Raw genomic sequence first — 11090 nt, 5'->3', positions numbered from 1 at the left:
CCGGCTGGGAGTTAAAACTGTGTTTTTTTGTTTCAAATCAATTCAGTCCTTCAAACTGCTTGCATACATGTAATTGGTTTTACTGCATTGTGCAATCGCTCCAACATTCTTCGAGGGAAGAGATCCACTCGTTTAGCAAACATTAATTGATGCTCTTCAGAGCAACCCTCATTTTAAAAACGGCAGTTCTTAAAAATGCAAAAACAGTTTGAGCACCATGGAGGCTGTCCTTCTCCAACCTGGTGCCCTCCAGATGTGGTAGGCTACAACTCCCATCAGCCCCGGCCAGCATGGGCACTGTAGTCCAAAAATTCAGCTCTTGCAGGGGTGGGTGGGTGGGTGGGTGGGGAGATCCACTTACTGGATGTAAGGACCCCAACCCAACCAAACATGTAGTTATAGTAATCTGCTGGTAGCAGCTGATAACTCTTTTTCCAAGAATACTTCAGTGTGGTGTGTCTCTTGGTTTACTGAATCTTATTGCATCCTGAAACTTGCTGGTGTCTAAATATGCCCCCCTGGAGCTTGTTTTTCCTCCTCGGTGCTCAGCCCCAGGCTGAGGGCCCAGGCTGAGATTGAGTAGTATTTCTGGTAGGGGGTGTTGCTTCCCCCACCCGCGACCGTCAAGGCTGTCTTGCCTCTCAGCAAACAGTGTCAAAGAGTCCAAGTATTTCCAGGACGTTTGCCAAGCCTGAAGCCTGAAGATCATCATCTTAATGTGTTGCATGTTCTCTTTCCTCTCTCCCCCCCCCCCCGTGTTCCTCCTGCCTTGAACATTGTTGTAAGTCAGCTGGCCAGATCTCTTGCTTTTCCTTTTAATTAAGGGAGAGTGGGAAAGCTGGGCTGCTCTGAAACAATGTGCCTCTGTGGCAGTGCCCCTGGAGCCAGAGACCTTTCACGGCCCTTTCACAGAGCGGGGAAGGAACAGAGGCCCGTGGTGGAAGAAAGCCAGCCGTCCCCAATGGGGTGCCCTCCAGGTGTCACCGGGGGGAAGACTGCAAGGGGGCAGAGGGGACAGAGCTCCGTGCCAGAGCAGAAAAGTCCTGGCTCCAGTCCCCCAGCACCTCCACGGAGGAGTTCGGCGAAGACCCCCGTCTAAAACCCAGGAGAGCCACCGCTGCCAATCAGGGCACATGATCCTGAGCTAAGGAGACCAATGGCACAACTCAGTAGCAGGGGGTTGGACTAGATGACCCTTAGGGTCCCTTCCAACTCTAGAATTCTCTTTTTCCAATTATATTAAGTTCCAACATTTTTAACGTTTACAATCTAATCACAATTTCATCTTTTCTCTTACTTTTATCGACTTCCCATCCCGTTTTCCATGGAGTTGTTGTTTCTCCCCTTCTGCCATACCCTATATTTTAAATCATAACCACAGTAGCCTATTATAAACTAATTAATTCTGTTGCTCATAGCTCAAATCCTGCTTGCGTGTTCAACATACTATAATATTTCTTTATATAGCCCAGAAAAGGCATCCATTCTTCCATAAAACACACATCATTAGATTCTGGTTGCAGGTGGGTAGCCGTGTTGGTCTGCCATAGTCGAAACAAAATAGGAAATTCTTTCCAGTAGCACCTTAGAGACCAACTGAGTTTGTTCTTGGTATGAGCTTTCGTGTGCATGCACACTTCTTCAGAGTGCATGCACACTTCTCTGAAAAGTGTGCATGCACACGAAAGCTCATACCAAGAACAAACTCAGTTGGTCTCTAAGGTGCTACTGGAAAGAATTTCCTATTTTGTTTCGATCATTAGATTCTGTTAATTTTGCCAGTTCTGCATAGTCCATTAATCTTACTTATTATCCATTCTTTTTTGGTCGGAACTTCTTCTTCCTTCCATTGCTGCGCATATAGAATCATAGCTGCTGTTGCTACATGCACACATAAAGTTGCATGCTACATGCAACTTTAACATTTCGAGGGAGGGGGATTTTTGCCCTTATAATTCCTCCAACTCTACAATTCCATGAAATGCCTGTGATGTATTACCTTAAAGCAGGGGTCAGCAAACTTTTTCAGCAGTGGGCCGGTCCACTGTCCCTCAGACCTTGTGGGGGGCCGGACTATATGGGGGGTGGGGGGTGGGAGTGAACAAATTCCTATGCCCCACAAATAACCCAGAGATGCATTTTAAATAAAAGCACACATTCTACTCATGTAAAAACACCAGGCAGGCCCCACAAATAACCCAGAGATGCATTTTAAATAAAAGCACACATTCTACTCATGTAAAAACACCAGGCAGGCCCCACAAATAACCCAGAGATGCATTTAAAATAAAAAGGACACATTCTACTCATGTAAAAACACACTGATTCCTGGATGGTCCGCAGGCCAGATTTAGAAGGCGAATGGGCTGGATCTGGCCCCTGGGCCTTAGTTTGCCTACCCATGCCAAAGTGTATATGTGTGTGTGTGTGTGTGTGAGAGAGAGAGAGAGAGAGAGAGAGGGCAGAGCTCCCCCACTCGCCTCAGCCCTCGTCCTGAAGGGGGGGGGGTCCTGCAGATTAACCCCCCGCCGGATGTTAAGGGGGCTGCAGTGAGATGGTGTTGACTTTGGACTCCAGAAGACTCCCAGTTGGCCTAAATCAACAATGCTTTTCATAACAGTGTTTATATTCACATCCCAAGGAACGTTATTTCAGAGGGCCAGTTCTTTCCTCCGTTTAACTAAGTTTAAGAAATGGCACGGTTCACGTGGGGATAACAACGAAGAAGCTCAGCTCTGCGAAGCTGAACTAATGTTTTCGATCAACTATTTATTTATTCTTTTTTTTAAAAAAGGTTTATTGTATTAATTTGTTGGCTGCATGTTCGCAGGTGATCTCTCCCTAGCTATAGCTCCGTTACTGTAAGATGTGAAAACCATGTGGCATGGGTTACGTTCACCTGGGTGCAAGCAGAGTCAAAGTCAGCTTTCCTGCAGCATGACCATAAAGAGCCCAGCCAGGTGAACAGCAGGTGAGCAAGAGCCCACCCACAGCCATGTCTCTATTCCTGGCATCAGACTGGGTTTATGTGCTGGTCCCAGGGGTTTGTCCGTGAAGCGAGGTCCAAGTCCAGTCCTGGGTCTAGGGGTCCAAAGGAGGTCAGTCCAGTGGGGAGCGAGGCAGGGAGCAGGTCAAGGTCCAAGGCAGGTGCAAGCACGAGGTTGCAGGTCAAGCACACGTTTGCAACTAAGTTGCTCACGCAACTTGGGCTGGGTCTGGCTGGCTTTTATCTGGCCCTATGCTTAGGGCGGCCCCGATCCTCTGGAGACTTGCCTCTCCTCTGGGCCTGGAGGCGAGCACTCCTCCTGAAAGCACTTAGCTCTCTTCGCCTCTCTGTCCTGAGCCTCTGTAGCTCAGGAGAGGCTGGTGGGTTACTGGACCCAGGGGCTTCCTCAGCTTCCTCTGAAGAGGCTGGGAGTGGAGCACCTGCAGGCAATGGGTCCTCCCTCCCATCAGGAGCCAGAGCAGACTCTGCTGATGCCTGCACCTGGGGATCCAGCACAGGTGGGGGTCCTTCAGGCTCAAGCCCTGGCCCTGGCTCAGCTGGTTCTGGAGGCGGGGAATCCTGTGCAGGCTGCGATCCCTCAGGTTCAGCATCAGAGTCTGACTCCCAGGCCATCACAGTTTAATTCTTTGCAAGGTGGGGGGTTGTGCTCACCCCAACTTCTCCCCGTTGCTTTCACACCAGCCCCTTTCTCCAGAATTGTTCGTTGTTATTATATTGTCATGAATTGCTGGGGGGGGGGGGAACCACACCCTAGAAATTAATAAATTATTTTGATTATTGGGGATCTGAAGGGAGAAACACAAGCTGCAGAGGAATTTTTGGACAAGCCTGTGCAAAAGGACCTAGCCAAGCCTGCGCCATTAAAAAAAAAAAAAAAACCAACACAGGGCCACTGAGAGCCACTGGCAGTGCAAGAGAAGTGTCCTCCCCCCCCAACCCCTTGCCCTGAGGTGTGAACAAAGACTGGAAATTTGGAAGGTATGGGGTGACAGGAAAAGAGTTTTTAGCAGGGTGTTCTGGGAAGAAAGACTGGGGTCCATCTTGGGCAGGCTGGCTGAAGGCTGGCTGCTCTGCTGTAGGAGAGAAGCCCCTCTTGAAAGGACCATGCTGTAAGAGCTGAACTCCTTCCATGCAGACTGAAGGTGTGAAAAGGTGAATAAACCCTATTGCTTAAAACTAGCAACGGTCTTCGCAGTGTCTCAATTTTCCAAAGGACCACAGACTGTGGGAGAGTGCCAGGAACCCTATGGGCAATTGCCACTGCTCAGCAGAGGGAGGGGCGGGCACACAACTCTTGTAAGACTATTGACATAAAGAACTTAAGAAGAGCCTGCTGGATCAGGCCAAAGGGGGTTCAGCCTCCTGTTCTCACAGTGGCCAAGCAGATGCCTCAATGGGAAACCCGCCAGCAGGACCTGAGTTCAAGAGCAAGTTCCATAGTTTAACTCAGTGCTGCATAAAGAAGTCCTTCCTTTAGTCTGCCCTGAATCTTCCAACGTCCAGCTTCCTTGGATGTACAAAGCGTTACTTTGCCATCAGAATCGTAGAACTGTAGTGCTGGTAGGGACCCCAAGGATCATCTGGTCTAAAAAACACACACACACACACACACACACACACACACCCCACAATGCAGCAATATGCAGTTGTCCCATATGGGGATCGAGCCTGCAACCTTGGCATTATCAGCACCACGCTCTAACCAACTGAGCTATCCAGTCAGCTAATGCTGAACTGGTCCAAAGGTGGGCTCAAGGAGAACTCCCGCTAACCCCTGCAGGATGGAGTGTGCCAGCATGTTCCTCGCACCAGAGCTGGAAACAGCCCATTGTGGAAACCGATCAGTGATCAGTTAAAGCCGCCAGGCTCCTAAAAGGCTGCTTAGTGGCAGAAGAGGAAGTTTTGCAACACTTCTGGGAAATGAGCAGAATTGCCTCTAGCCAATCTTTCTAATAGGGAAAAGATCCTTTGGAAGTGTCTGTGAAACATCACCATCACTACAAGTGCCTAGATTGCCGCTGCTGTTTTAATGGGAGGACTGAGATATCTGCAAGCCAACAAATTCTTTCTTTCATCCCAAGGGAGATTCACACTGATCTCAGGCGACCCTGTCTTCCCCGTACATCTCCTTTTACAGACACATACCCTGAATTTACAGACACGTACCCTGATGAGATGGTTGGGCAGTGTTCTCGAAGCTACTAACATGAATTTGGCCAAACTGCGAGAGGCAGTGAAGGATAGGCGTGCCTGGCGTGCTCTGGTCCATGGGGTCACGAAGAGTCGGACACGACTGAACGACTGAACAACAACAACAACCCTGAATTTGGGTATGAATGTATGGGAACTGGTGCAAGACCATTGAGAAGAAGACTTAGGCTGCGCACACATTCTTGTTCACTCTGGTTCCCACTGCTAGTTTAGAAAGCACAACCCAGAGCGGTGCTGTTGTGTCTTGTGAAATGCTACATTTTGGTGTGCTTTCCCCCCCAACGTAATTTTGATCCGAATTGAGAGTGACCTAGCTTTATTGTAAGCCAGTAATTTGAACAGAAAGAAGCCCAACTATGTGGAAAGATGCTGCGTTGACCGGGAGTGCGGGGCGAAAGAGTGAGATTCTGCGGAGCGGGGGACAAAATAGTTTCCAAATTTGACTCTAGGCCCAAATCAAAGTGTTCACATTAATGCTGAAAGCTCTAAGCAACTTGGGCTCCAAATATATAGTACTGTCTCCATTCCTGTTGAACTTCTCTGGTACTGAAAAGACCCTCCTGACAGTTCTGCTGCCCTCAGAACTGTGGAGGTTGGGGGTCTGGGAGAAGCAGCTCCTAAACTGTGGGGCTCCCTCCCCACAGAGCTGCAGCTACCACCTTCACTGTACATGTTTGCTAGAGGCTCACCTTTTCAACCTGGGCTTTTGACAGCTCAAGTATTTCTGTTTTAATGCACCCATCCCCCCACCCTTCTCCTGTGAAATGTTAAGCTCTTCTGGCTTGAACGGTTTTGCTCCTTTATACAAATGTACCCGCTTTCTCTGTTTTTACAGGCGCATACAACGTTGTTGTAACCTGCCCTGCATCCTGGTGGCAAGTGGGTGAGGCAGTAGGAAATCTTACACATCAAAGAAAAGCAGCGGAGTGCAGGGTCAGGGCTAGGAAATAACCAGTTTCTTTGCAACAAGTCAGAGCTGGACCCCTTTGAGCTCTCAGTTCAGAAGGCAAGGAAAGTGGAGCCCAGCTGAGGGCACTTGGGGCAACCTGAAGTCCCATCTCCTTCCTTGGTACCATCACTTGACCAGGTGGACCGCTTCTCAAGAAAGGGGTACCGGGTGGAAGCAGGGTGGGGCCTCCCCATTCCAAGGCAAATGCTGCCTCTTCCTGGGCTATGTTCAGCACTGCAGAGAAGATGTTTTGAAATGGAAAATTCTTTCCAGTAGCACCTTAGAGACCAACTAAGTTTGTTCTTGGTATGAGCTTTCGTGTGCTACTGGAAATAATTTTTTATTTTGTTTTGACTATGGCAGACCAACACGGCTACCCACCTGTTTTGAAATGGGACAGGGTGATGGGAAGAAGGGGGGCTTTGAAGTGTAGGTGGGTTCCCACAAGGCAAGACAGCAAGAATCTTTACTAAACTACATCACTGGGAAACAGGGGCAAAGCAACTGCTTATATACATTCTTGAAAGCCTGAGCCACTCCCACTCCTAACGTGATTGGCTGTCTAAATTTCCAAACTGCAAATCACGGCTCACGAGTTCAAGGGCCAATGGCAGAGGCCCGAATCCTGAAATGTTCTGTGATTGGACAACATGTATCAAATCAGAACACAGGAGCTCAGACTCAAGCTCAGGCAAACACAGACCACTGAATATAGAACAGGCTTCATCTCCCATTGACTTGCCTTCCTCTGTGCCTTAGTATGACTTGATTCCCTACTTCCTGGGCTTGCAGTTGAGCCGTCTGGTTGGCCACTGTAAGGACAGGATGCTGGACTAGATTGGACTTAAATATTCCTTGTGGCTTTAGAGGGCCAGACTACAGTGAACCCTGAAGCTGAGGGTGCTTCTCTTTGCTGGAGAGGAGGAGGAAGGGAGCCTCTTGAAGGGACAGCTGTGGTCAGAGACCTCCACTGCACTTTGGACAGGCCGGTGCTGTGATGTCGCCTGCAGAGATCTTGTAGTGTAACTGTGGAATGCAAGAGGCTTAGCAATGCTATCATCTGGGACCTCCCTAAAACAGGGTGAGGGGGGACTATTAGGAGGCAGTTCCGGACCAGACGGGGGTAGTGGCGCTAGTAGTGTGAGAAAGCAACCCCAGCAACCCCGAAAATCTCACACATTTCCAAAGTAAAACCACTGGGAGAAATGGAGCAAGGCTTGGCTTGCAACATCCATCTGTTCCTTGGGAACGCAAACCTCAGCATTCCAAGTTTGCAAAAAAGGGAGAAGATTCAAAGAGGGGTTTTTGCAAGAAAATCGGAGCCAAAGGTACATCTCTCTCCCCCACCCCCTCTGAATGGGGGTGGGGGTGAGGGTGGGAATTTCCAAAGAGCAGAGGAAGTTAGAAGGCAAGAACACAAAAACCACACACACACACACACACTCCTTGGGAAGATGCCAAGGACTCCTGGGATTCTTGAGACGGTTAGACTGTTTTGTGTTTTTCAGCCAGGGCTCATTAGAAGCTCAACAAGGCCAGAAAACTTTCATTAGGGGGGTTATTTTGCTGGGAATCGTGAGATGCCAGAACAGAAAATTATGGCTATGAACGATCCCCACAAGCTACATGGGGCCACTGCCGATGTATTGATGTCCACATGTACATTTCAGATCAAAGGAATGTGGAAAGATCATCAACCCACCAGTAGGGGGCAGGGTAGTCTCTCAATGTCAGAACACCTGCCTTGTGTGTAGAAGGCTCCAGGTTCGATCCCCAATGGTAGCATCTCCAGGTCTGGCTGAAAGAGGCCCCCGCCTGAAACCCTGGATAGCCACTGCCAGGCAGTGTACACCGTACTTTCTCAAGCTTGAGTCCTAGATGTTGCTGGGCTACAATTCCCATCATCCCTAGCTAGTAGGACCAGTGGTTAGGGATGATGGGAGTTGTAGTCCAACAACACCTGGAGGCCCAAGGTTGGAAAAGGTGTAGACAATACATTTAAAGCACATGGCTTAGTCTCTCAAAGAATCCTGGGTACTGGAATCTGTTAAGGGTGCTGGGAATTGTAGCTCTGTGTGGGGTAAACTACAGTTCCCAGAATTTTTTTTTTTTTGGGGGGGGTCTGAGCCACGTGCTTTAAATGTATAGTATGGATGTGGCCCTGATAATTGACTGCTGACTTTCCTATCTGGGAAGTCTGATGGCTTGAGGCAGTTTCTTCCTGGGGCTGCTTTGGGTGCCTTGTGCTCAGGAGAAAAACAAATGAAAAGGAGAACAGGATGTATATAAAACTTTAATGAAATTAAGATTCTGCTCGTCTTCAGCCAAAAATGCTTCTAAAGCAGCATTGGAAAAATAATTTTAAAACAGAAAGGGGGTGGGGGGGAATGTCCCAAATGGAAAACGATGAAGCAGATAAAACTCCAGAGGTTTTTTGTTTTTTTTAAATAATTGAATTTATTTACAACACATAAACATACACTCATCAAGCTAAACATAGAAATAATAATACAAAATCAGAAGATAAACAGACAACAATATACCACAAAACACAAACTAAAAATAACGCCAATAATACCAGTAGTACATAACAACGTATGAGAACTTATATAAGACAACCGATCAATTATTTTATACACACCCACACCTACACATACATACATTTGAATTCTTCTTTACTTCTTAACTTAAACCTAAATTATAAGCATAAAGTAAACCTTAGTTTAATACTTAAATAAACACACAACATGTAGACTTCCTGTCTTTCCTGATAAGCGTTCATTTTCTACTTGTGAAAGTACTTAACATTTTCATTTGTCCTTTATTTAATTCCAAAACCTTCTACAAACCCAAACACAGCTTCATTTTCTGACATACAATATTTTCCTCCAGGATCATTCAAAAGCCGCCACAGACTTTATACCATTTTTGATGCCTTGCAGGTACTTTCTGTATCTCTCCCATTTTTTCACAAATACCTGTCTATTGTTTCCTCTCAAACTAATAGTTAGCTGGGCCATCTCAACATAAAACTCCAGAGTTAAGCAACGTCAGAATGGATAAATCTCCAAGGCTTGTGCAGATGAAAAAGTATCCATCTACCGGTAGGAGTCTTAGTAGACGACCAGCTTAACATGAGCTTAACATGAGCCAACAATGTGATGCGCTCTATTCTGCTTTGGCCAGACCACACCTGGAATAATGTGTCTGGTTCAATCTGGGCAGCACAATTTAAGAAGGATATTAACAAGCTAGAAGGTGTGCTGAGGAGGGCAACCAAGATGACCAAGGGTCTGGAAGCCAAGCCTTATGAGGCAACTTTGAGGGAGGTGGGTATGTTTAGGCTGGGAAAGAGGAGACTGAGAGGAGATATGACAGCCGTCTTCAAAAAATCTCAAGGGCTGTCACACGGAAGATGGAGCAAGCTTGGACACCCTCAGGAGGTGGTGGACTCTCCTTCATTGGAAGTTTCGAAGCAGAGGTTGGATGGCCATCTGTCATGGATGCTTTAGTTGAGATTGCTGCATTGCAGGGGTTTGGACTAGATGACCCATGGGGTCCCTTCCAACTCCACGATTCTATGATTCCATCTGGTGTTGAACAGAACAAGTCACACTCAGCACCAGACAAGACCTTCCCCGCCGCCCTCAACCTCTGATCCAGAGTTGAGGGACTGCAACCCCGAAGACTTCCTCTCTGATCACTGCTGGTGAGAATCACAAAGTCGAAGGGCACCTCAAAGGTCATTGAGATTAACCCCTTCCTGCTGATGCAGGACCCTCCATTGCTACACCATCTCTGAGAGGTGGGCTGCCCCTCTCAGGAAGGAGAGGAACCTCTGAGGATGAACTGAGTGCTTGGACGGGTCCATCTGGGAGAAGGTAGTCTGCAAGGCCCCTAGGTTTCAGGCTAAAGCCAGCATTAAAGGACTGGGAGCTGAAGGGAGCAGCTGTTTTAAAACTGGCAAGGCAGACTCTGTCCCCTCCAAATCCCAGCCAGCAATGCCTACTGCATTTTGGAAGACCTCTTGTGCTTTGTACAGTCTTCAAAGGCAGCCCCAGGCATGACAACTGTAGTAGTGCAGACAAGATGGCACCAAATCATGGCCAGGTTCTCTCTCTCCAGGAAGGAGCTGTAGTGTGAAGAGAGCCAGTGTGGTGTAGTGGTTAAGAGCGGTAGACTCGTTATCTGGGGAACCGGGTTCGCGTCTCCACTCCTCCACATGCAGCTGCTGGGTGACCTAGGGCTAGCCATCCCCTTGATAATTCTGCTTGCCCTATTCTGAGCTCCCCTCAGTGTGGCCAGTGTGGTGTAGTGGTTGACTCGTAATCTGGGGAACCGGGTTCGTGTCTCCGCTCCTCCACATGCAGCTGCTGGGTGACCTTGGGCTAGTCACACTTCTTTGAAGTCTCTCAGCCTCACTCACCTCACAGAGTGTTTGTTGTGGGGGAGGAAGGGAAAGGAGAATGTTAGCCGCTTTGAGACTCCTTCGGGTAGTGAAAAGCGGGATATCAAATCCAAACTCTTCTTCTTCTTCTTCTTCTTCTTCTTCTTCTTCTTCTTCTTCTTCTTCTTCTTCTTCTTCTTCTTCTTCTTCTTCATCCTCAGTGTGACACAAGGCCTTGAAATAAGATACAGTGGTACCTCGGGTTACGGACACTTTAGGTTACAGATGCTTCAGGTGACAGACTCCGCTAACCCAGAAATAGTACCCCGGGTTAAGAACTTTGCTTCAGGATGAGAACAGAAATCGCGCTGTGGCAGCGGGAGGCCCCATTAGCTAAAGTGGTACCTCAGGTTAAGAACGGTTTCAGGTTAAGAACAGACCCCCAGAACGAATTAAGTTCTTAACCCGAGGTACCACTGTACCTTTAAAGATAGCTTCATGCAGGGCTGGGAAGTCTGGGTGTGTCTCTCTGTGTG

Source organism: Lacerta agilis, chromosome 17 (assembly GCF_009819535.1).
Source record: "Lacerta agilis isolate rLacAgi1 chromosome 17, rLacAgi1.pri, whole genome shotgun sequence".
In the NCBI taxonomy this organism is placed as follows: Eukaryota; Metazoa; Chordata; class Lepidosauria; order Squamata; family Lacertidae; genus Lacerta; species Lacerta agilis.
Note: the sequence above shows the minus strand (reverse complement) of the source record.